The 27,681-nt window shown below is 39.4% G+C and overlaps 1 protein-coding gene across 3 annotated transcripts in view; it reads left to right on the top strand.

Annotated features, from left to right (window-relative positions):
- Positions 1-27,681, top strand: part of Rarb (retinoic acid receptor beta) — a 784,358-nt gene that overhangs the window by 530,355 nt on the left and 226,322 nt on the right. Inside the window, exon 1 of one of the 3 annotated variants that reach the window (XM_021238713.2) lies at positions 18,739-18,900. The exons of the other annotated variants lie outside the window; for them this stretch is intronic. The gene's annotated coding sequence lies outside the window, so the exon portion shown is untranslated. Of the gene's footprint in view, positions 1-18,738; positions 18,901-27,681 lie in introns of those variants that run through there. 3 annotated transcript variants of the gene reach the window in all.

Here is a 27,681-nt window from a genome sequence, read left to right as displayed (position 1 = left end):
ATTAATAGTGAACTTCTAGCCTCTAAAAACTGAATGGACATGAAGAATGAGGGAATTGATATGACTCTTTTCTGACCCTCTCACTCTTATGATCCTACCATCCAGGCCCCATGGTCCTCCTGGGATATAGTTCAATGAAATAGACAATTCCTACCTGACAACTAAATCCTTGTGGGATTATTTTAATATCACCCATTTTATTCCCTGAAAAACTAACTAGTTTTCCCCCTGAGGTGTGGCCATCTTGGCAAAAGGTGAGACAGCCTGAGTGTTATAGACCCAACTGCTGCATTATGGGTCATTTTTCCAGCTACTCCATTACCCATACTCCTCTTCAACACACTGAGTTTATGCCTTTCTCCATCTCTCAGCCCAGACAAGCTCACAGACCAACCAAAACTGAGGAGCTGTCAAATATGTATGACCCACAGCTGAGGATCTTTTTCAACATGACACATGCACATATAGCAATGTTGATTTCTTTGTCCTCACTAGCAGACTTTACCACTACCTAAAAAGACATGGGCCGTGATGAGACAGTAATCTAGTAAGTGAACACCGTGCTTGTGGAGTCAAGCAGGGAGTATTACATTCCAGAACAGAAAAATGTTTACAGTGGCTTCTGTACTGTGTGGATTATAGATGTTTATTTATTCAGGATACACTATTGGACTATTTTTGTTGGACTATTGTATTGATAAGATGGTATAACCTGAAACTATTCATTCTAGAAAAAAATGAGAAAATCCTGATATGTCAGCTTAATCTGGTGGTCAAAAGCTTATGAATAAGTCTATTTCTGAAACAGTGTGGGGATTCTCTCTGTAATCATCAGCTAAAAATCAAAGTGATAGGGATCATCTTTTTGCTAATGAGAATGTTGCTTTTGGATCTCTTCGTTCATAAATCTGGGAAAGACCACAGCAAAAGCTATTGAGATATCTCTGACCCTAAAAATGATCCCCCAACCACCACAATCTCCATATCCCAGTTCTAAATTGGATGATTTCTGTCCACAGCAAATTCCATTCACATTTGACGTTACCAGGATGTTTTCATAAATAATATGAGGGCATTTTCTTTTTTCCTTACACCTTCACTATTTTCCCTCAAAATATTGTAAAAATCAAAATGGCTCATAAGGTCTTACCACCGCCTCATAAGATATTGTTTCCTCTACGTTAATGCTCTCCCACCAGCTTCTTCAGCCTGAATCTCTGTCTGAACATCTTTGGAACTGAGCCACAGAATTTTGACTACAGAAAAGGAGCTTACCAAAGCCAAAGTACACAATCTGAAGTTTGGCTACCATAGTGAGAGACATTCTGCTTAGACTCCAGTGCCAGTTCAGTACCACCCTCAACATGCACACCTCACTACCCAGTATCTTCTATTTCTGCTTCTTTCTTGATTATGCTTCCTCTGTATCCTTGTCTTTTAAGTTGTCTATCATGCAAAATATCTACTTTATTACTCCTAAATTCCTTCTGTGTCTTACTTCTAACACCAAAGTAATATTTATAATCCAGGTATCCATTTGTGTGAGAGTTCATGGGTAGAATTATTTATGTTAACATATTTGAAAAAAGTGCTAAAGGGGCCTTTTCTGCAACTAAGGATTTACATACTTTTTTTTAACCTGAAATAAGATTGGGCTTCTTTTCCAGTGAGTTTATCTAACTACTTCTTCCTTCACTCTTGAAGTATATAGATAAAGCTTCAATGTTTTATCATTTAATCCCTCAAAAGTACTTTGATTTACAGAAGAGAAGATTGCACCTGAGAAATTTTGAGGTATCCACCCAACATTAATATTTAAAAATTGATTATTTAAAGACCTCCCTCAGATTATACAGTGTATACTCCCATCAAAGGGACGTAGGCTTTTTCCTCAGGAGCAATGTTTTTCTAAGTATCATAGCCCCAGCATGGAAATCTGCCTGGGTTTAACAGACAGACCTTTCAGTACTAGTCATGACAAGTCTGGGACAAGTTTGGAAATCACTGAGGCTATCAAATGCAATTAAACAGGACAGTTGGGCCAGGGATTTAGCTCAATGGTTCCACCGCCTGCCTCGCAAGCACAAGGTCCTGAGTTCGATTTCTGGCACCAAAAAAAAAAAACAGGACAATTTACCCATTTGAAGTTAGATGTGATACGTTTAGAAGTTGGGAACTTGACCAAAATGACTGGAATGTACAGAGGAAAGCCATGGGCATACTTGGATAAAGTAATAACATCTTTTCCGCTATGCCAGAGGTAACTGAATATTTGTATTTCACAGTATCTTTCTGTTAACCCAAAAAGAAGAATTAAAATATCTAGAGGTAAACTTAACAGAAACCAAGGGAAGAAAAATTTTAAATTCTTCTGTCACATTTTGTAATTTTTGAATAAAGGGAAGATGCCTTATTCTTGGGTAGGAAAGCTCAGTGTTGTGTAATGGAAACTTCTCCCCTGAAGGAGCTATTGAATGTGATGCCCTCCAAAATAAACAGATGTTTGGTGAATTTGTGGAGGTGGGCAGTTGAAGGAAGGACACTGACTTGATGCAGTCACTCTTAAATTAATCTGGAAAAATTAAAAGGTAATGATAGTTCAAAATTTTGTAAAAAGGGCAAAAAAAAGAGAGAACTTCCTTTCCATAGAATAAAATGAGTCACAAACAGTAGTAGTCAAAACAGTGAGTTATTGTTATAGGAGTAGCAGGATGAATGGAACAGCTATGGGTCTCCAAATAGTCCCTATTTGTAAGGAAATTCACTGCATGAGGTGGCCATTCAAATGGGTGGTAGAAAGATGCTCTATTTAATAAATGTTGGTGGGGTGATAATACAAACTTCCTCTTCAACCAAAATGAACTTCAGATAAACCATAGAGGAATAAGTGATTGTAATGGAGAAAAAAAGTTGATACTAGAAAGTTCTAAAGGAAACATAGGTGCATTTTATGCTTAGGAAAGGAGGCCTTTTCTGGAAGCAACATAAAATTCAGGAGCTATGAAGTAAAATATTGATATATTTGACTACAAAGTTAAATTCTCATCAAAAGTCAAAAGGCAAGGCCAGTGATTTAGCTGAGCAGCACACTGCCTGCCTGACAAGTGCAAGGTTCTGAGTTTGATCCCAGTACCAAAAAAAAAAAAGAAAAGAAAAAGTCAAAAGGCAACAACAAACTAGTATAAGACATTTGCAACAAATATTTTTAAAGGTCTGATTTTCTTACCAAGCTAAATATTTCATTATGTCTGAATATACACATACACACAAAAAAACTATGTAGATATACATATACAACTTTAATTTCTCCAAACAGATTTCTAATGTTTATGTGCTTTGAGAACGCCAAAATTTTTAAATGGCTTTTGGATAATATTTTACTTAATATAGACTTATAATCATATTTCTATTTATAGGCATATATTTTTATAACGAAAGCCTCATGTTGATTCTGCTTAAATTTAACCCATAACTCAGCAATTCTTAGTCTTTTTGGAGACAAAGGCTCCTTTAAGAATCAGAAGTTACGGGCCCTATCCTCTAATGAGTACATATAACCACAGGCACCAAAATGCTAGGTTATAAATCCTTATTCTAAAATATTCTTATAAAGTTGAGTTAATGACAGTTATCTATTGCTAGAGAACAGACCACCTTCAACCTGAATGGTTTAAAACAAGGGCCCTTTTATTCTTTCTGATACTGTGGGCCAGAAATTCAGGTAGGACTGGCAGGTACAGCTTGTCTCTGCTTTGGGTGAGGCTGTCTGCACATTACTGGGTTTGGAAGATGCAAGAGGGCCCCACATATCACCTGTCTGGCAGTGGAGACCTCAGTGCTCCTCCACTGGCCTCTTCCCGGCAGAATACCCTAGGCTTGCTTACCTGGAGGCTCAGGGCAGAAACAGAAACCATGTGCTTTCTAAAGGCTATATCCAGCCTCATAGAACATCACTTTTACAGCATTCTCTTGGCCCATGTATGTCACAGGGCCAGCCCAGATTCAAGGAGAAGTAAACTCATGCTGGGAGGCAAGGCACAGTCATAGTGAGAAAGGCCCCATGAGATGGGAGCAATCACTGTGGTCATGTTAAAAAACAGTCAGCTGGGCATGCTGGCCCTTGCCTGTAGTTCCAGCTATTCAAAAGGCTGAGGCAAGAAATCACTTGAGTCCAGGAATATAAAGCCAGCCTGTGCAGCACAGACCCAGTGGCATACATAAATAGGCCGACAGAGACAATTAAACAAAAAAACAAAAGCAATCTACCACAATGTAGTTCTCTGAAATATACCACCTTTAGCCACAGACAGGCTGTGCTCTAACCTTAAGCTTAACAAAGCAGAGTGATCTAAAGCAACTATAATAGTAGTCTACTCAATCTTAATACCCAAAAATGTTCGTTTGTTATTGGCAAGTTATCCCAAAATCTCCAAAATGAAAAACTATACATGCAATTGGAAAGCAGAAGCCATAACTTTGGGTCATATTTTATCTACTTTGATACATTTTGTCCATAACTTAGAAAGCTCCAGTTTGGAATCTCTTCAGATTAGTCTTGCTTCCCTGTGTAGCAAGGGTCGCACATTTTTATGTCGGACCTCTGTGCCAACCCCAAAAGAATAGCTGGAGAAAAAAACAAAACCATTGCCCTAAAATGGATGAAGATAATGATAAGATTCAGGAAACAAACTAAATTTATGGTCCCAAATCCCAAGAGGACTTCTGTTAAATATGGCAGATCTAACTACAAGTTTATCTCCTTTCTAAATCACCACTCATATGCTACACAATACCTCAGTCTTTAGTGACAATAGACAATCAAGGATACCTAAATGTAGGAAGAAACACTCTGAAGAGCAAAAGAAAACAAAAAACAGCAGCCTAAAGGAAATAGCCATAATAATAGAAGTGAGTAAAAATTACTAATTTATATTCCCAGATAATTTAGAAGATACTGTATATTAGTAAAGAATGGGACCCAGGAAAGAAGAAATGAGAAAGAGCTCTTGGAAATAAAGATAAAATTGCCACTGTGATGTTGAATGCAATTTTCATGTGGTCTGAGTTTTAGCTAAATCCAAGATCAACAAATTTCACATTACCACATTTGTCTCTCTTGGACCTGCCCTAACAGTAGAACAAAGAGAAAGGCCGGCAATGAGTGCTCACTGCATCTCACTGGTAGTTGGACACAGACCTATGCTTCCTATAGTTTGTACACAAAAACTACAGAAAGAGCAAAAATTTTGTCATCCCGAAAGGCATCTCTGGAAGAGCAAGATGACCCAATTGTCTATAGAAACAGTTGTCTAATCGAGACTATTTTTAATACCTGGATATGGCTCAAGTTCCTTTCAAGGGCAGGAAGAAAATATTCAAAAAAAGTATGGTTGACAGGCTAGGGTAAGAAAAAATAAGTTAAATAACTTCCTGGTCTCATGATTTATGTTTTTTCCCAACATACTGGTAACATTTGTAGCTTCATCATTCCTTAACATCTCCTCAGAGGATCTATTGATACCTCTTGTCCACAACTAGTCATTCTTGAAATGCTGAGAAATTCTAAAAAGTCACAATATATATACTTCTAAAGAAGGGCTAAGTAACAGTATCAAAATATCCTCACAAAATGTAGAATAGTAAGACAAAAGGATTGTAAAATGAATGAGGATGGGGAAAAGATTGAGCTCAACCTAAAAGGTCTAACATTTAACTTCTAAGAATTTCAGAGAGAAGAGAGAAAGTGGACAGGCGTGACTTAGGCCTTGTCTCAAAATAAAAAATTAAACTGGCTGCAGATGTAGTTCAGTGATAGAATGTTTGCCTAGCATGAGTGAGGTCCTAGGTTCAATCCCCAGCACTGCTGGGGGCAAGGAAAGAAAGTATCTGGGCCAGGGATTTAGCTCAGTGGTGCTGCCACCTGCCTCACCAGCACAAGGTCCAGAGTTCAATTACTGGCACACACAAAAAAAGAAAAGTATCTTAGTCACTTTCTTAGTTACTGAGACAAAATACCCAACCATTGCCACTTAAAGGGGGAAGACTTTATTTTGGCTCACAGTTGATACAGGTTTCAGTCCATAATCAGCTGGCTCTGAGGCATGGCAGAGGAGAAGCTGCTCATGGCAGAGCAGCGGGTAAGCAGAGAGTCAAGGGAATGCCAGGGGTAGTGGTGCACCCCTATAATTCCAGTACTCAAAAGGCTGAGGGCAAAGGATTGCAGTGAGTTTGAAGGTACCTGGGCTACATAGTTCAAAGCCAATAGGAACTACAGAGGCAGACCCTGTCTCAAAACAACAATGAAAGAACAAAAAGAGAGAGAGAGAGAGAGTCAAGGGAGGACCCCAGAGGGAGATAAACCTGTCCATGCCACACCACCAGTGACCTGCTTCTTCTGACCAGATCCCCCTAACAGGAAGAGAGCTATAAGGCCCCATAATCCAATCACTTTCCAAAAGTGCCACCTGTGAGCACGTGAGGCTCTTGGGGCACACTTATATGTAAACAAAAACATTCTGCTCCTGGGTCCCAAAAGACTTATGCGTATCCCATTATGCAAAATGCATTTAGTACATCTCTAAGAATTGCCAAAGTCCTGAAAGTTTCAGTATTGCTGAAAAGTCCAAGTGCTAAGTTTCTCTGAAACACAAAGCAATTTCTTAGCCATGAGCACCTATAAACATTGAAAAGAAAATTAAACACTGTCAATATATAATAGCACAAGGTAAACGTTTCCATTCCGAAAGTGAGGAATAAGAGGACAGAAATCAATGGGACTAAAGCAAGACTGAAACCCAGCAGGGAAAACAATAAATCCTAAAGTTCCAGGTCCAGCACCCAAGGCAAGAAGTGGCAAGATGTAAACTCCAAAAGACTTGGGCAGCCCTACCCCTATAGTTTGCCAGTGGGTCTCTCTTGGGCTGGCTTTACTCACTCCTCGCAGCTTTACTCAGACATTTCATGTTCCCAGCTTCTTTAACTTTCTGGGGTCTCCACTGCAGTTTTGGCTTCATGGTCACAGCTTCAAACACTGCTCTCTCAGGGACAGACCGCTTAGCCCTCCAGGCCTTCTTCTGAAATCTGGACAAAAGCCTACCTAACCCCACAACTCTTGCATTCTGCATGCCTGTAAAACCAGCACCACGTGGATGATGTCAAAGTCTGCCACCAGTGTGAGCAGTAGCTGAGTTCCCTCAAATCATGGCCATATAGGTCTCCAAGTACCTGGATTGCTTAGCAGTAGGAACTAAACCTCAGGGGATAAATTACCTAGGTGACCTCCATTCTGGGGTGTGGTGTCTGGGTCTGTCTTCTCAAAGCAAACTCTTTCACTCTTGCAGTTTTGAGCCTGGGAAGGGTGGTGCAGATTTATGATAGCCCCTCGGGCCATTTTTCTATTGTCCTGATCCAAAGTACTTGGCTTCCTTTTAATGTTAAGCTCGTCATAAACCAGTCTTCTATGCTCCATCTGTCTTTGCAGGCCTCAACTTTACTGGAGCTTCCTTTTAGCCGAACTCAAAACTTTTAAAATCATTCAGCAGTGCCATTTGCTCTTGATAGTCATTATAAATCTGGCTAAAACCCCTAAGAATATGTATGCTATCACCTGAATGTTGGGTTGCCTTTAAATTTCCTCTGCCAGATTAATTAGTCTGCTGTCCTTAATTTCAGTTTCCCACAAAGTCTCAGGACATGAGCAAAATGTAGACAGATTTTCTGCCAGAGCACACCACATATGGCCTGGAGCCCAACTGCCAGTGGAGTCTACGTTCCCCAACTGAAACCTCTTGAGCCTGGTCTTTACTGGCTCTGTGAATATCAGCATTCTGGTCTTCTGAAATCTAACCAGTATCTCCCATCAAGCTTGGCTTATCGGATTCTAGGGCTGCTTCAGCCAGCACCTTCAAATATTTCCAAATTCCTCTGATGAACCAACTCTCAAAGGCTACTGGACCACATCGTCAGGTTGTATCACAACAACAGTCCCACTTCTCTGGTACCTAAATCTGTCTTAGTCACTTTTCTTGTTCTGGGGCGAAATACTTGACAGTCACAATTTAAAGGAGGAGAGGTTTATTTTGGCTCACAGTTTGTAGAGGTTTCAGTCCACAGTTAGCTGGCTTCAAGGTTGGATGGTAGAGCAGGGGATTGCTACTCACAACGTAGCAGACAAGAGGCAGAGAGATTGAAGGAAGGAACTGGGGAGGGAGATAAACCCTTCTAGGCCATGTCCACAGTGACCCATCCATCCTCCCACTCCTCCCGCCAACACCACCTCCCAACAGTAAGCCAGCTATACCATCCCCATAATCCAATCACCTTCCATAGGTTCCCTCATATGATTACATGAGGCTTTAGGGTACATGTAGATATAAAACAAAACAGGAAGTTTCAAAGAACCAAAAGATACAGTGTTTCAGATTAGAGGGCATATAAGTGATTAGGTACAATAATTTTTAAAAAATCAAACAAAAAAGATCCACCTTAAGGAACATTACCATGATATTTTTAGATAACAAATATGAGAAGTCTCAGAAAGCATACAAAAAGAATAGGGAGAGCCTTAAAAGTAATTGGAATCAGGAAAACATCACGGTTTTTAATAGCTATGTTAGAAGAGAGAAAAAAATCAAAGAAATATTTTTATAACTCTGAGAAAAAATGTTTTCAATCTATAATTCTATAACCTTTTAACCAGTTGTGAGCATAGAATAAAGACATCTTCAGATACAGAAGTTCTTAGAATATTTATCTCCTTTATATTCTTTTCTACTTGATCCTTGAGGTTTGGCTTTATTCAAATGGGAATGTTAACTATGAAATACGAAGATGCTCTGAAACTAACTACCCAACACAGGAATCAGAAATATAAAGCAATAATTAGATAATGGGAAAGGTAAAATACTGTGTGGCAGCTGCACTGTGGGTCTAAATTAGAAAGAAACAAGTTCAGACTGTACTAAGAAAAAATGTAATTGCTATATTATCTAGTCCATTTGACTATTAGAAAATAATACTAATAGGGCATTTGGAAGAAAATTAAAGATAGGTATGTAGAAAACTAAACAAATTTAAAATGAGAAGCAGCTGTGAACTCACAATTATCTATTGTCACAGCATTTGTATATGAAATATAACCATGTATACTACTTTTCTCTGCAGTAAATAATACACAGTAGTTATAAACACTGTTGATTCAACAACTTCATTAGCACTTATGAATACAGTAGTCCAACTTTTCAACAGCTATCCAAGATATGTTCCATGACACCTTGTGGATGCCCAAAACTGTAGGTAATATCTAACCCTGTGGCTACCTTTTTTTCAACATGTACCAATGATAAAGTTTAATTTATATATTAGGCACAGTAAGCAATTAACAGCTCATAGGAAGATAGAACAATTATAATATATTTGCATTGTAAAAAAATGTTACATCATGCCATCCAAGATAGTGCACAATTTAAAACTTATAAATTGTTTATTTCTGGAATTTCCCATATTCAGCCTACATTTGACCACAAGTTAAGCCACAGAAAGTGAAACTATGGATAAGGGGTTACTACTGTATTCCTAATGTATCATTAGATGTATTTTAATAGAGTTAGAAGGAAAGTGATGTAAGAGATGATGTTCATGACTTATAAAGTCATCAGTATACAAAGTAAAAAATCAGTATAGTAAGAAGTAGCAATATAAGATATTTGTTGATCTGGAGACCAGGCTAAATTGCTAAACATTTAAGTGGTTGTTTCTGCAAAGTAGAGTGAGGAAGGAGAAGAAGTCAGAGTTCAGGAGTGTTGAAGAGGAATTTTTTGTTATATATCTTTTGTCGCTACTTTATTTTTTAGTGTGTATGCATATTACTTTGACAGAAAAACTGAAAGGAAAGAGAAAGGAAAGTATTCAACATGCCTTGGTTCAATTTAAGCTGATTTTCTTTATTGGTCACCTTCTCATTTCAGGCCAGAGTGAGTTGTGAGGGTCCGAAGCTAAGATGCAATCATGCCCCTTGTGGGGGCTATAGGGTAGATGAGCATAGACTCTGGTGTCACATGGACAGATGGGTGTCATCTCCAGCCTCTATACATGCTGGCTGGCTGGCCCTGGGCCACCTTTCTGTGCTTCCATTTCCTGAGCTGTGTGTGAAGATACCACAGAATGAGCATGTTGTGTGGGTTGCTTGGGAGGCCAGAGTGAGGGAATAAATGTCCAGTGAGCTCTTCTTCAGTGCCTGACACACACTAAGTGCTCAATAAGCAGCAATTACTCCATTTTAGTTAATAAGACACACATCATGAAATGGCCAGTGCAGTGCGAGAAGGCCATTGGAAGTGCTTAGAAAGCAGAGCACATGGGTTTTCAAAAAATAATTTCCTGATGAAAATGATTGGTAATTACTGGGCATTTCATATGAATGGAAAAGCTTTGCAGAAGCAATCCCTTGTGGCCAACTTCTGAAGCCCGGCATGTTGGCTTGTATTTCCCTGGCTTCTGTCTCCAGCATTGTGCACGTCAGGCCAGGTTTGGCACTTCATTACTTTAACTTGGCTCTACTGCTGAGATCCGTGCAGCCTCCTCTTAAAGTTTCTGCCCTAGGGTAACTGCTAACAGCATCCACCCCATCTTCTGGCTGTCAATGGAAAGGCCACTGTGAGTTTACTTCCTGAGAGGAGCCCTGCTAGGGACGAGATAACCCAGCAGAATTGCAGAATTCCACTTGTTTACTTTTTGCAAAGAGAGACAGGGAAACACTGGGCTTCTGCCTCTGGAGACCTCATCTATTACCATCTCTGCTGTATTCTTTTTTTGAACTGATATTTTTTCACCCATGTGACTAGGGAACAAACCACAGGAAAGCGCGGTGAAAAGTGTAAAGCATTCCAAATCTAGAGGTGATGTTGGAATATGTAGTAACACAGCCAGACATAAACATTTAAAGTCTAATTAAAATTCATTTATTTGGATACCATTCCACTTTTAAAACAGAAGTTGTGAATCTGCAAAACATTCTATGATTGTAAGGGGAAAAAGGAAATAAAATAACATATTCCATGTGATTTTTATCTGTATAAGAATTTTTTTGCTGGGCATGGTGATGCATGCCTATAATCCCAGCAGTTGGGAGGCTGAGGCAGGAGGATTGCTGCAAGTTCAAGGTCAGCCTGGGCTACATAGTGAGTTCAAGGCCAGCCTCGAATATATAGCAAGACCCTGTCTAGAAAAAAAAAAAAAAAAGAAATTTCTTTTAAAAGCAACTCGAAATAAAATGTTGAGAGAGTCATTCCAGGCCCAGAGTTTAAGTGGTTTTTATTGTTCTTCTTGCTCCTCTACTCCTTCCTTCCTTTTTTCCTTCTTTCCTTTTTTTGATATTAAAAATTTATTTTATCGTAAAAATAAGATTTTAAAATAAGTCATATTAACCTCAGGATAAATAATACAATTAAATTCAATTCCACAAATACTTGAGTATTTTTTTTTTTTTGTACCAGGGTTTAAACTCCGGACCTTGCACTTTCAAGGCAGGTGGCAGCACCACTAAGCTAAATCCCCGGCCCAAACTTGAGTAACTATAATATACTAGGTCCTTTTAGCATCCAGAACGCTTTTGTGATTAAATGTATTTTATTCATTTGGTAGTCCATGTACTGGTATCTTATTATTGCCATTTATTCTCAGTAGACTGTGGGCTAGAATCAAATGTTGGACCTCTCAGTGACACAAGTGCCTCTTAATGCTTTTTTGATGTTGAGTCTTTATAAATAGCCCAGCTTTGGGCAGGAAGAAGAGGCAAGGTTCCTCCTCTCTGCTAACCAATGTAAGATACTTGAACAAATTCTCCACAATAAAGGAAGCATTTGGACAAGTATGGCTCCTCTCTATTTACCTAGAATTGCACTAAGCTGTTCCTAAGCATAGTGCCAATTACCTAAAGGTTATTGTGGCCAAGGATTACACAGAGGACCAGGTTTTTTCCAATAAATGGTCTAGCACATTATGTTCAGGATGAGAGGAGTGACTGACACTAGAACTGCTCAGCTCAGTGAGGCTTAGAGGAGGAGCTGAATGACAAGGAAGTGGCTGAGGATAGTCAGAAGTGCAATCCATTCAGTTATTATTGTAAATCACTATGATGCAGTGGTGAGCAAAATCCTGTCCTCACGGAAATTATATTCTAATAAAACTAAGCTCCATCAGATCCAAATCTATTAAAATTGGATGTCATTGTAAAATGACAACTTTGGGGCTGTGTAATACATCAAAAGAAGCAGGAATTATAAAAGTACATTTTTATTATTTGCAGATATGTCAATCACTACACTCCCACCATCTTGCTCCTTACCCACACCCACAAAAAAAAAGTTAGACTGTGGGCTGGGGATTTAGCTCAGTGGTTTCAACGCCTGCTATGCAAGCGCAAGGACCGGAGTTGGATCCCCGGTACCAAAAAAAAAAAAAAAAGTTAGACTGTTCATTACAAAGTAGCATGGCAAAACATGCCATGAATCAATAATTTAAAAAGCACATTTTCTTTAGAACATGCGTCACCAACTCAGAATCATAACCACTACCACTGTAGCTAATTTCCATGGCAAGTTCCTTCACTCTAGCCAAAGATCTAACGTTCAAGGGCTTTAGCAAGAGTTATGTTTGGCTCATCTCCTTCACTGGTACCCTTGTTCTTTCTGCTCAGGACAGTGTGTCTCTTGATATGACTGGAATACACCTAGATTATTCCCACCTCAAGTCTTCTGCTCTTATTGTTGTCTGCCTGGAATGTTCTTCCCCCGCATCTTTGCAAGTCTCTCCCCTTCAGTTCTTGTTCAGACATCACCTCCTTACAAAGCCTCCCACCATTGTCCTTGCTATACTACCACCCACCTTCAATCCTGCTCTGCTTTATTGTTCTTTAGAGTACTTACTATTACCTGAAATTATAAGATAAAGAGTCATTCTCTGTGTTCTCTAGAATTTGAGTTCCAGCAGTATAGGCTTCTTGTTTGCCTTCTTGCCTCTCTGTTTCCAAGGCCTAGAAGAAAAGATGTAGAGTACTTGATGAATGAATAAGTGAATGAATTTAATTGAATTGGACTAGCTAGAGAGAATAATTGAAAGTTCAAGGAAATTAGGTTTAAAAATTGTAGTTATCTCTATAATAATATTATATGTTTCATTGAACCATAGGCTTCAGAATGAAATCACCGCTACTGAGCATGTGCACACAAGAATTAAGCAAAGTAGCAAACATGAAAGTTTCTAGGATCCATAAGGTACATGTTGGTCACTTAGAGGCTAAAATCCCTAATTGCCAAACCCAATGAGATTTTGTGTTTCACCCCTCTTTGCAGCAGGGATCGCGTGGGAGAGGTAGAGATAACATCCAGAGGCTGTGTTTACCAAGAGGATGTTCTGGTCTGAGAGTCCCCTGGCTATTGTCACAGTGTTTGTTTTTCATGATTGGAATGTGGAACTATTTGAGGGTGGGCTGATGTCTAAATTAAATAGGTGAAGGGAAACAGAGAGAGAGAGAGAGAGAGAGATCTCTTTGCCACCTTTGTAGAAAGGTGGCTGGGGAGTATATGTACTGAATCACTCACTATCAATTATTGATGTCTTTGGCTGGAATCATTTACACTCTCTAGTTACTTTGACATGTGGTCAAAAGGCAGCTGCTAGCCTGCTAGGAACTTCCCTTTCATCCATAGGAAGTTTCAAAAGAAAGACTCAATAAACCACACTCAACCAAAATAGCTTCTATGGATTTCCTGCAAACTCAGGACAAATCTAAATCATGCATTTACTCGTTCATTTAATTTCGTGGAGGAAAGTAAGGCTGATATTCAGCAGTTTTTACCAGTATAACTCTGACAGTTATTAAGCACTGAAATACTTGTGCACCACTTGGTAAATGGCCACTGCTCTGAGCCCCAGCACCATCGGGATCACCTGGGGTTTTCCACAAGACCCTCACCAAACCTCTCCCAAATCCCCACTGACCGGTTAGCTTGGCACAACAGGGCATCTCCCTTTATAGGGCTCTGAGAGAAGAGCTGAGCCATTCTGAGCAGTAGTGCCCACTACCTTTCATATGATGAATATTTGAATATCCCTCCCTGAGACTAAAATAGCAATTAAATGCCCACTACATCCTATACTATATAACAAATTCAACAGTTACCTAACAGAAATGGGAGTCTCAGAATCTGACAATATTAAACTGATTTGGAATATTCTAAAGAAGGCACTTCGGTCTAATTCTGTTGCCTTGCCCCATCAAAGCAACCTCAAACCCTTTGCCTAATTTGAGAGCATTTTCAGAAGAAGGACATTCTGATTTTAACGTGTACACCTACAAGTGCACAGGCTCTCTCTCCACTCCTGCACGGTAGTCAGGACTGAGATACATGAGTCAACTCTAGTCTGTTCCCAGGCTCTGCAGCATTGTGCTTCCAGACATGGCCTGACATCCAGTCCAGTTAATCACATGTTCTGCAACACTTGGCACCTTGAGCATATTCTGGGAAGGAAGCTAGTCCTTGGATGTTGCTTGTATCTCCATAACTCAATCCACATTTTAAGTGCTGATATAGACAATTCCTCAGAAATAAGAAGAGCCACACTCTGGAAATGGACAGAATTTGATTCATCCTGGATTGGTTTAAAGGCCTATACCATGGGCTTTTGAACAAAAAAACTTCAGCCTGCTTTTGAAAAAAAAAATTCATTGGTAATGAACATGTAAAAGAAGAGAGAACACTTAGGACACATGTCATTGGCATTAAAGTGCAGAGACCTGCTGACATGGTTCTCCCTCTCAAGAAGAGGAGTGTGGTGTTAATTTCCTAAGTCATTATGCTAGGCTGACTCTAAGGGATTCTGAAGGACCAATAGAAGGAGAGGGGGCTACTTTCTTGTGCTCATGTACTTACTCCATCCCACTGTTTTAGTGATCCTCATTCCTTTAGGGAAATCCCCTGGGTTCAATTTCTCTGAGTACTGAATTTAATCATCCTTCCCTTCTGAGCCGTGTTCCTTTTAAAATTTCAAGTCCATTCAGTTCACAGTTGATGAGCCTGTACCTTAAGGATCCCTTTTGTAGAAAAGAAAATAGAAGTGGCATGTTCTTATCAGTCCTTATGCTTCTGGTTTCATTTTTCAGGCAGCATGGACATGAGAATCAGTGTGTGGTTCTGAGCAAAACAAAAATTTCTTAGCAAAGTAGGACTTTTGTTTGTTTCACTTAAAGTATCTGGTTCCACAAAACAGGACAGAAATACCTTGCCTCCCTTCAAGTTTTCTTGTCTTTGCCAGTCGGCTTGGCCAGACAGGTAATAAACAAGAGAAATTTTGGGGGAAGGCCTACCTGGGGAAGAAGGAACAAGAAGGAGGTAGCTCAAAGCCTAGCAAGAAATTTTGGGCAGATCTCATTTAGGGAAGTTATCAATAGAGCTGAAGCAGATGAAAATCATGTGTCTCATGTGTCGATTTATTCAGTAAATGGTTATGAAGAATCAAGCCTAGTGGAATTTCCATATTAGGTGCAGGTTCTCTGAGTGACTGCAGGATCATAGTCATTAATCACTTCATATCAGAATCATCATCAGTCAAATCTGCTGCTGCCATTTTCTCTATAATGTTGTAGGTGCTGAAATGTGAACTAAATAGGCATTGCCTCTGCCTCTCGATTTGTTTTCATTTGAAATGACATGCAGCCAGCAGAACATAACTGATTTGAACACTCAACTTTGCCTGTACAAATCCTGTGCATTGAATCTGAGTCAAGAGAATGAGTTCTTTCAGAACACAGGCCTTTCCTCAATTCTGTTTACATTGGAGCAGATAGGACAGTGCCAAGTATGAAGCAGGTCCTCAATGATTGTCTGTAGAATAGTTGAAAGAAATTGAGGATGTCTATGAAATGTGGAAACAGTTGAACATACATGATATATTCCCAGATATCCTCCATCTGTAAGAAAATGAAATAACATTATTTGTGTCTCCAGACTTCGTGGACACCCTAGTGTCTGTGAAATAGTGAATGGAAAAATGTCTCAGGACTTCTGTTTATTCTGTGTGGGAACCGGAGAAAATTTGCCATGTATTTTGCAGTTACTCAGCAAAGACTTTTAAAATTCTTTGAATAAAGTGAGACGTCTTAAGAATTTGCCAAGGGAAGAGTTTGGGGTGAAACATAAACACAAATCAGTGACTTTCCTCTGTTAGTGTGACAAAGTCTCCTATTCATCTTTCAAGAGGTTTTCAACTGAGAATAATTCTGACTCCCAGTGATATTTGTCAGTATTTGGAGGTATCTTTGATTCTCACAACTGGGAAGGGAAAGCGTGAAGCTTTTCTATAGGTATAGGCCACAGGTGCTGCTAAATGTCATAAAATGAGCAAGGCAGCCCCCCAAAACACAGAATTATCTCACCCAAAATGTCGAAAGTGGTTGCTCTAAACTTTGGGAAGCTTTTCCTGACACACCTCAGACTTTGCCAATACTCATCTCACCTTGTACTGCCCCTCCATAGCATCTACTGGTATCATGGTGGTCATGAAATGCATTCCAGTCATCTCTTCCATGAAAACCGAACCACAGAAGAACGGACATGCATCTCCTTCCCCACCACATCTTAGCAGCCATCACAGTGTCTCCTCCCACATAGTAGACCCCTCATAAATATCTATTGAATGAATGGATTAAGAAGTGACTAATATTAGAAAATAAGCAAAAGATATACCCAGGTTGTTACATAGAGCTGTAGTTTCAGGAATCCAGAGAACTTTGTCAGGTGGTCTTGGGTTTCTCCTTTATTTCAGTTCAAGGAAATAATAGGTCAGCCATGGGATGAAAGCAAGGTAGAACTAACACTCAAACTCCTCTATTTGAACACTTTTAATTTATAGTATTGCTGTACTGAATATTTCAGCATTTAAATTCTTCACTCAAAGGAACTTGGACATGTTCCTTTGACATGACAAGGGGGATTGAGCAAGGATTGATTTTTGTGGCAAAGACTCTTTGTCAGCTGCATGACACCCATTGTTTTCAATAAGCACATGACACCATCCTAGTTAATGAGATAAAAAATATCTGGTGAGCTGTAACTACAGTAATGGAAAAGCTTTTGCTTTCCTCATAAAAGCAAGAGGCAAAACAGATACCAACCACCTTCCTTCTCCTGGTTGGAACCAACATCAGCAAATGTCTACACCTGCACTAATCATTAAGTAAGAAAAATAACTCTCCTCTGTTTAAGCCTCTGTAATCAGAGTTTCTCTTACCTGCAGCTGAGGACAGTCCTACCTGATGCTGCTGTGTGTGTGTGTGTGTGTGTGTGTGTGTGTGTGTGTGTGTGTGTGTGTGTGTGTGTGTGTGTGTGTGTGTGTGTGTGTGTGTGTGTGTGCGTGCGCGCGCGCGCGCGGGCCTTGGCAGCTAGTCTTTCTCCATAGATTTTTAATGATGCAAGAGCAGAAAAAGAGAGTATGGCCTGAAACACAAAGTAATAAAATCTAAATTAGTACAGATTATGGCCTTGACAGATTCACGCTGGAATCCAGTGCTACTGTGTGGAATACATCAAGGAGGAATGCCAGAGCTCATAGATCAAGGGGAGAAAAATTAACGGACTCATGATATACTGTGTACCTGGCTGATTTCCCACTTACATTTTGCAGGCATTTTTTTTCCTTTTGGTAGTGAGGAGATGGCTAGAAGATGCAAATTTCAGATGTACTTTTAAAGCTTCTTCGTGGAAAGAAAGACCTTAGCATGAAATGGCTGTGGTGCAAACTTTGTGGATGGAAGCTTCCAAGTACCTCTTCCTTCGCTTTTCCATTCTTCTCCACTGAACTATGGGAATCTCCGCAATAAGGACCACATCGTGTTGTTCGAAATTTCTCTGCCACACCTGTAGCATAGTCTCAATGTTTTTCCAATTGAGATCTTGCCCTTTTCTCCTTCATGGTCTGTCAGGTTCATAGCTATAAAAAGAGACAACTAAACTCAGGAGGAAGAAAATAATTTCACTTCTTTTCTTCATCTGTTTACCTCAAACAATTGTTCCTCTATTTAGACTAGAAAGAATGTAGAGTAAGGAAACATACTTAACGCAATTTATTCAAGAAAAGAATATTTTACTGTTCTGTGAGGTTTTTGCTTCGCTTTTTGAGACAGAGTATCACTATGTAGTCCAGGCTGGCCTCAAACACACAGTGATCCTCCTGCCTCAGTCTCCCAAGTGCTGGGATTGCACATATGCACCACCACACCCAGCCTGAAAAGAATATTTTGAAAAGGAAATGCTCCCACATTATATTCCTCAGAATCCATTTTCTATAAATCTATAAAAGAAATGATTAAGTTTAGGCAATACAGGGTTAATCTGTTACTGGCTTTGATGTGCTAGTGTGTCTTTCCAAGAGGCCTATGGTTTGCTACTCTTTAAGCCCCTGTTTCACTATATAACCCCAAAAAGGTTCTAGGACCCAAAAAATCATGGAATAATGATTAGTCATTTGCTCACTGGTGGCATTTGGGAATTTCTCTCTTTCTCTCTCTCCCTCCCTCTCCCCCCCCTTTTCTCCCCACCCCCCTTTAGCTCTATCTTAGTGCTAGGAATCAAACCAAGAGCCTTCACGTGTGCTAGGTAAGTCCTTTGTTACTGAGCTACATCTCCAGCCCTGCACTGCTGTTTTACATAAGGCTTATAATGAGAATAAAGAGGAGTACTGGAAGAACAGACTGAAAGGAGAAGAGACAACAACTCAGAAAATGGCAAACTCGAGCAGAGAGAAGTTACGATAGAAAAATGTGAGTGTATCTTGCCTTCAGTGACAGCTTCTAAACTTGTGGTTTAGCATGGAGACCAAAGAAAGGATGTTCGCAGAAGCTTTAAGGTAAGGCTCAGGAGCTTGGAAGTACTGTGTATTCCAAAAACTTCCTTTAACTGCCTTGGGCCACTTTTCTGAGCTGACTGACTGAGGGAGTGATTAAACCCATCACTTTTTCTTTCACACAATCATATTTGAGGTGAATCAGAAGCCAAATTCATGGAGAACTTTTGAATTATTTCAAGAACAGGGTCAAATAACATAAATGAAAAGATTTGGCACTTTGGAAAACTGTTATTAATTTTTGTTTAAGTTCCTGAGAATCTCGGGGAAGTTTTCACATAACAGATCAAGAATGATTAAATTCTACATTATGGTAACATCTAAGAGATTCGCAAATGTTTGGGCCAACTAAAAATGAAATAACATCAAAATACATCTGTCGCACGCTCATGTGGTATGGGTAACAGTAGTCAAATTACTATGTGAAAACAGTAAATTAAGTAGAATTCAGCCTTCAGTTTCAGAAATGTTGAGTTCGATATCTGTTGACAATTTTTTTTTTTTTTTTTTTTGATACCGGGGATCGAACTCGAGTCTTTGTGCTTGCGCAGCAGGCGGCGAAACCACTGAGCTAAATCCCCGGCACTGTTGACAAATTTTAAAGTTCAAATAAACAAACATGGTTTTCCCTTTTGACTGAATTTGAAAGCTCTAAGATGGGAACCCCAAAGCTATAAACATTGACACAGCTTGGCAAGCTCCTTATTATGTAAATACTTTGTGAAAACAACTTTGGTCCATAAAGTATTAATGCTATTTGATAAAAATCACTTTTTGTCTGGTGTGTCTTTTGAAGCTAGTGTAACTCCTAGTCATTCTATATGACTATAAAAGCTTTTTGGAATCAAATCCTAATCCCAACATGTTTTTCTTGTTCATTTAAACCTTTTATATGCATGTGGGAGCAAGAGAGAGTGGAAAGCTTTTAGGGCATAAGCTTAAATTGTCATTCTCACGCATGCTCTCTGAAAAGTATTTGGCATGTTTGTGTTTGCAAGTTTAAGTATACGTTTATGTTCTTAAGCATTTTCTTTCTCTTTCCCCTTACACTTGTTCCTTTGGTTTATGAAAATAGACTTTCAAAATGGGAGCACAGACCTGGTAAAGTTTGTGTTGATTTACTGCTTTGTAGAAAATATCTGTGGGTGTTGATTTGCCAGGTCAGCCCCTGACTCAAACTCCCAAAGAGAAAGTTTTCCTAATTCAAACCCAATGATATTAATACTACTACCATCCAGCCCCCAGGATCATAAAAGGCCTAAATAAAATTCAACAAAGCTGCTGCTTCAGTGCTGTAGGAGTCAAATTTAATCTCTGGAGAATTTTTTGTTTGTCATGAAAAAGAAGCGACTGGTTCTGCTGAGTGGAAATTGATAGCACTTTATTTTTCTCCTATGGCTTTAAGGTCCAATAATCATAATATTTGCAGATAGGCTTTCACTGTAAGAAAATCATCGAAAGACTAAATTTAAATGGACTCAGGAAAATCTAAAAAGATCATTGGATTCTCTGAAGACAAAGATTGAAGTAAATAAGTTTTTGGTGCTCAGAAGATGATTGTATGTGAAGTGAACTATCCTTGTTAGCTTGTGCTAAATAAGAAACACCTCCAAAATTTGTCCATCGAAACAATCACCCTTTTGTCAGCTTATGACTATAAATCTACAGTTTGGGGCTGTCTCAGATGAATGGTTCTTCTGATCTGGGTTGCTGCTGACTGATCTCAGCTGAGGTTCCTCATGTGTCTGTGCTCAGCTGATGGGCTAATTGTGGATCTGTCTGGTCTAGGATGGCCAAGACAAGGAAACCAAGGACTCTGCATGTGGTTTCTCCACTTCGTTCATACCTTTTCCATGCTTTTTTGGTCTCTAAATTCCTTTTGTAATCTTAATCTAGACCAGATTAGGGCATCCTCAGGGGCAACATCCTATAGCTTGGTTTGTTGGATTTTCTTGAGATAAGGAGTAGAGAGAAATCTAACATTTCTCCTAATTTGTTTTTTTAAATAACATTCAGGGTTATTGTATTTGTGTCTTTTATGAGCATCAGCCCCAAATGCTTTCAGGAAGGAACTATTGTCCAAACAAAACTAAATTTATTAATTAGATGGTCAAATGGTTAAAAATTGATGGTTAAATGAATTAGCATTTTTATTGAATTTATTACTTTTTATTTCTTTTCCCTGTTTCCTGTATGTCTCAGATGAGCTCACCAGTCCCTGATAATTTTGCCCTTAGAAACTTCATCCTGCAGCTCATGTGGGACACCACTTATAAACTCTGCAGTCACTGCAAAACATGTCCTGGTTGTCCCTCACCAGTTAATCAGGAAGCTCAAAGTGACTGATTGCTGCCTCCATCGACACAGGATGTTTTGACACAGCTGTTTGGACAAGGCTATTTGAGGCCCCCTGCAAGGCTTGCTGGCACTTGGGAGGGGGACATGGCCCAGGGGTCAAGGTTTGAAAGCAACCACTCATCTCTCATCAAATATGTATTAAACCTCCAAAAGGAGATTATAGTGAGCAAAATCAATGCCAATCCTGCCCTCATGAGATTCTAGTTAAGTTTGTGAGAGAATCGTTCATATTAATCTTTCAAATAGGTCACCATACAAACTCTAAGGAGTGTTGTGAAGACAAAACACTGGGGATACAGGCTTGAGGGAAGGGAAGAAGGTTTAAAATTGTGATGATTGGGCCGGGGATTTAGCTCAGTGGTTCTGCCGCCTGCCTGGAAAGTACAAGGACCAGAGTTTGATTCCCCGATACCAAAAAAAAAAAATTGTGATGATTCAGAATGAAAGAGCAGGGCTGGGGATTTAGCTCAGTGGTTCCGGCGCCTGCCTCGCAAGCACAGGGTCCCAAGTTCAATCCCTGGTACCCCCCCAAAAAAAAACAGAATGAAAGAGCAGGTGACCAGGAAAACATACCAAATAATCAGGTGATAAACTGACACCATGAAGCCACCGTGAGTTATCCCCACAGCAACCCTCAGCTGCCACAATGTATAGCCTAAGCCGTTGGACATTTAGTTGGAGCTGATGAAATTACCAAGGTGGAAGAGAATTTAAACCCAGGGCAGGGAGTTGTGAAATGTTAGAATGTAGACTGCAAGCCAATAATGTAAGTGAAGAGTGAATGAGGCTTTCCATCTTTCATGGCAGACTTGACCAGCAGTCTTGACCACCATGTGAAGGAGTTGGTGATCGTAATATACAGCCTTTCTGAAGGAATGCCACACTCCTGAAAATGATACCTGATAATGTTCTAAGGAAATTATCAGTCATATTTAACAAAGGAAATGGCCTTTAGAAATACTTCGCTTTTTAATTTTTCTCTAAATTATTACTTAAACATTTCACTGTGTCCAAACTTATTTCTCTGAACCTGGTGGCAAAGGAGTCCCAAGTTAGCAGGCAAAATGCAGTGGAAATATGTGATAGAAATGGAAACTTTAGGTTTCAACTTTTTGTAGAATCAAAGAAAGGTCTGAAAGCCCATGCTCTTAAATCCATGGCAGGATTTGCAGTTTATGAAGAAAGGAATAGATGTGACATGTGCAAGAGGTAATACAATAACATTGTGTCCTGCTTGTCCCTGACCAGTTACACATTCACAATACACATTTATTACCTGTGAGACACATGGCAAACCCCATCACTGGCCATATTGCAGGAGTGCTTCTAACACTGATAGTAGGGAACCCTCACCTAAGGAAAGTTTTACCCCATCTGGACTTACTACTGTCCACTGCTCTAGATTCCTTGATTGCGCTATTGGCCTCATTTGTCCTGTATCATTGCAAGCTCTCTGGTTAACAACTGTCCAACCCAGTTCCAATTTGGGGCAGTCAATCTGTACTTTTTGTCAGGATTTTCATAGGCTGCACAAGCTAAAAGACGACATTCAGACAGACACCCACCAGACAGCAACAGGCTGTGAGATCTAAGAGATATTCCAAACCTTGCATTTAGGTTTTTATAAATGTATATGACCTCTCTAATCCTCACATTCCTTATCTGAGAAATGGGTTCATCAAGAACTAATTTAATATACAAAAAGCTAGTTTGTTATATATAAAATATTTTTGTGTTTGAATGTTTCATTGTAGCAATTTCTAATTTTATGGCATTGATTCTGTCCATTTAAACTGTCTTTGTTATTTCATATCTATTTACCACATATAGATATCCATGTAAAACTATTCCTATTTCTGATTGTTTTCATTTTACATTGTCCACTTAAACTAGCTTGACTGTACTGTTTCTAGAACTTGTATGTATAAGTGGACACATTAATTCAGTTTAGAAGAGTACAGTGAAGTAAATCAGTATATCCTATCAGTGAAAGTCATTTTAGACTGAGTTCCCAGGACATACACAGGATATATACAATGTATTCCTCTATTAAAGTAGTTTATATTCTCAAATACCCAAGTATGCTGGCACATGCTTGTAATCCCAGCCCTCAGGATGTGAATCAGCAGGAGGATCACAAATATAAGTCTAGAAATAAACATGACATGTGGAAAATTTAGGATACATAGCAGGTTCAAGGCTGGCCTGAACTACCCAGCCCTTGTCTCAAAAAAATAATAAATAAAATAGATATATTAATTTGAGATAAGTTGAAATAATATCTTAAATGTTTGAATTTTAATTCTAGTAAATAAAAATTTATTTTAGTGGCCATGAAAGTACTTTTTAATAATAGTTAATAGTGGAAACAATGTTTTGGGAATCGTGAAGTATCAGCTCTGTTCCTTTTCTTATTTGGCTGGGCTTGGTGGCTTCTTTGAAAGAATCCTTTAAGCCACCTGGCCATTTGAGACAGCTCAGTGAAATTAAAAGTAGGCCATATAATTGTAAATCTACCAGTGAGCATTAGGGTAATACTTTATAATAAACTGAAAGTGAATGAACCAATAGGGTAATAACCTCAGGTCTTTCAGCTTGGGCAAATTGCATATCACTTATGACATAATATTTATTGAACAAGTAAGAATAGGAAAGTCTATGTTAAAAGTTGGTGAATGTAAAGGCTAATAAATTTAAATGTCAGCAAGCTTAATATTTTTTCCTTCAAAGATTAAAAATAAGTATAAACAGGAGTTTTAATTATTTTCTTTCTGAATTTTAACACATTAGTGTTTCCCAAGCTCGAGTGTACCATCAAAACCAGCTGAAGAGCTTGTTATAATACAGGTTGCTGCCTCCCACTCCAAAAGTTGTGATCTAGTTTACCTGAGGTAGGACTCAAGAATTTACATTTCTAGCAGGTTTCTAGATAATATCCATGCTGTTATTCTCAAGTTCCACCTTGGGAAAAGCACTGCAGTAGATCATCCTGAGGACACTTGTGTTGAATCTTCTCCCAGATCTTTGCTTCAGATAGCACAAAAGTCATTAAGATCAGTGTCATCAAGAAGTGATGTTCTTTTTACATTCCAGTTCATGTTACACTTTCATGTCCTAAATTTCCCTACCACTCTCCCCACATCATCCACGGCCCATCCACGGCCCTTCCCCCCAGTGGAGGCGGAAAAGGCCCAGAGGACAGGGGAAGGACGGAGCATCCTCTTTGTAAATGCAGCTGACACTTTGCACTACCTGGTGAATTCATGGCCTCAGCATGTTTCCCCAGGGTGAATTAATTGCTTTGCTTTTCCTTTTCCTTTGCATAAAATTAGGCAGATTTGTCCATTCTGTGTGAACAAGACATTGTTGCCAGCATTTTCTGAGGATGGTTAGTAAGTGGCTGCTGTATGAATTTGATAGTGTTGTCAGAAATTGCAGGGTGGGGTATTGTCACTTGAGTTGGGAAATGCTAACTGAGGTCAGTTCTAGTTCAGCTTCCTACCTACAGAATTATGACAGGACATAAGTTTGGCCTGCATAAGATAAATAGGTCAGCAGAAACACACTCTTGTCTTGCTAATAGCAGATGTCCCTTTTTAAGCCTTAAATCAGAACATGTTTGTTCCCTATTTCAGATCCAGCAATTCATGTGCTCAGCTGAGGTAGTTTAAAATCAAAGGCCCAGACAAGAAAATCCTAAGCAAACAATCCAAGCAAGAATGTGCATGAAAAAGTTACTATATTTTTGTATCTGAAAATAAGTCATTGTTTTCCTTAAGTAACGCCATGTAACAAAGCTACCCCAAAATATAACAGCTTCAAACAACAAGCATTTTACTTCTTTATGCAAGATCCTGCAATTTGCACAGTTCTTGGTAAGTTGCTACTCTGTGGGATCAGGTAAGTTGGCTCAGATAACAGGATAATCTGTTTCATTTCTGTCACTAAATAGATGCTATTTTTGGCTGGGACCTTGGTCTTCATCCTTGTGGTCTCACCACATGGTAAGGTTGGGCTTCTTAAAGCATGATGGTCTCACAATAGCAGGCATACAAAGTAACTGGCTTTGTACTGCTTGTAAAAGCAGTAACCACCAGGTGTTCTTATAAGCCTAAGCTTGACGTTGTCCCAGCAATGACTCCATCACGTTTTGTTGGTTGAAATAAGTCATAGGCCAGCCCAAATTCAAGGGAAGAGGCTATATGAGGGCATGAACACTGTATCGGTCATTGGGGTCCACCAAAGCAACCGTCTACCCAGTCATGATAACATTGGTTTTTCTGTTCCCTACTGTTTTGGAGCCCTTTGCATTCCACACCACCCTTGGACCAGGTCAGCATAAATGAGGCAAACTGTTAATCTCAGGGTGGACCATGCTACTTCTCAAAAAGGAAAACATGGCTTTGACTATAGTTGCAAGAGAACTTTCAGAGTGTAAGGATGTGTATCTGCTGAACAGGCATGGCTCTTTAATTTCCTACCCTAATACCCTTCTAGTGCATCTCTCGCCCTTTCTCCTAACATATGTTTTGTTCATAGAACTCACTTTACTAAGTAAGGGTTTTTTTACTTAATTGTGTGTTTTTCCAGTGAAATGTAGAACTTCCAGGGGAAGAGACTGTCTCTATGGCTCTTGTCTGTTTTGGATGCCTACCACTGAGAAGAGTGCTGGTACATACAAGCCTCTACATACAGTTATTGACTAAATGAATATGTAAATTTCATATGTGAGAACACACAGATAAGGTAGATATAACAACTCCAAAATAAGTTGCTCCAGTGCAGGGGCCGTGGCTACAGTTTGCATCTCCTCTGCAGGGTCTGGACCACAGGTCCTCTCACTGTGCACGGTGTGTACCCTCTGCCCATTCCCATGGTATCATTGTCCCAAGGTGTCATGGATATCAATCAGGTTAGAGAGCTTTTCTGTGGAACCTGGCCAATTATGCTTTGTGCTCCCGTTTTAAACACAGTTACGGGAGAAACATGAAATGCCTTTATCTAATGCCTTAGATTTAAAGAAAAAGTCTTTAGTGCGGTGCTATATTAGTTCCAATTAAAACCTGGTTATCCTCATCCTTACTAAAAGTGGTTCATCAGCATTAGCTATTCATTCCTTAAAAAGATGCTTAACCAGAGAGTTTTTCATTATGTTTTGCCTTTTGCCGAGATATGGAGAGGGACTAGCTGGCTTGGTCTGTCTGTGTCTGTCTGTGTGTCTGCCTGACTCTCTCTGTTTGTACTGAACTGTATTATTCCTTTCTTTGTTTTTCTTCTACAGCCTCCCTTTGAAAAGTTGGTCTTGGAGGTTAGGATCCCTGTTTGTGCTCATCCTCCTCTCCAATTGCTCTTTTGATTGTTTATCGATCGCAGAGAGACAAATTAGATTTCCTTAACGAATGTTATGTGCTTACATCTGATTTGGTTATAGTCACCTATATCTGTCATTTGTGGAGCTTCTACTTTAAATGCTCAGGTTGTTTCTTATTCACAGAGCTTTTATCTGAAATTCACTCAACTGGCCTCCACGCAAAGTGGTCCTCAGTGCTGTGGTTTTCAACCCTTTTACCAGCCTTATGGATATTTGTGTGTTTTCAAATGTGCTTGAGAAATTGTCTTGAAAAATCATTTTATATTTCTGTGAGACTGTGTCTTGATTATTGTCCTCCAAGTCTTTGTGTGTTTGTTGTTGTTGTTGTTGTTGTTCCACACCCAGCTCATTCACACTCTGCTTGTATTTATCAGAGGAGCCTAACCCAGGCTGGCTGCAGAAAGAGGGGATCTGGCTAAGAGTCTTTTCCAAAAGTACTAACGTGAGTGTTGTTTCTGACTATGATGACCATAACCAAGATTTTCAAACACACATTAGCTAAAAATAAATATCAGTTTGGTGAGGCCCTACAGCTACTAGAATGCAATATATTTTTTAAATCCAAATAAGAGGCCAAAAATGTCCAGTGAACTTCGTGCCATAAATGCAAACACCACTCCAAGCCCCTCACCCAGAATAGGCTACAAATTGGTAAGTCTGGAGTTCTACTCTGAAATGGTCTGAATGAACTAGAAGTGAACCAAGGTCATAGACATTGCAGGACCTAGGAAAGACAGAGATGATGAACCCAGGCCCCTTGGGAATCCCCAGCTTCCTTTTTCTCTTTCCACTTGAATCTCCATCTTTCCTGATTGGAATTTGTCTCTTCACTCTCCAAAACTAGGAGGAGAAAACTATTTCAAATCTTCTTGGATCTGACAACAGTCTTGAGGCCTCTGATCATAAAAGTCTGCCAGAAGCTAGTTTAAAACCTCCATCCATTCATCCATCTATCACAGGGGATTGAACCCAGGGCCTCACACGTGCTAAGCAAGTGTTCTACCACCAAGCCGAATCTCGAGTCCTAAAACTACTTGCTTTTATCATCCCTTCTC

This window comes from Heterocephalus glaber, unplaced genomic scaffold, assembly GCF_053883595.1.
Source record: "Heterocephalus glaber isolate CG9 unplaced genomic scaffold, H.glaber_assembly_v1.0 deba00001472, whole genome shotgun sequence".
NCBI lineage: Eukaryota > Metazoa > Chordata > Mammalia > Rodentia > Bathyergidae > Heterocephalus > Heterocephalus glaber.
The sequence above is the reverse complement of the archived record's forward strand: the minus strand, read 5'-3'. Positions and strand labels throughout refer to the sequence as shown.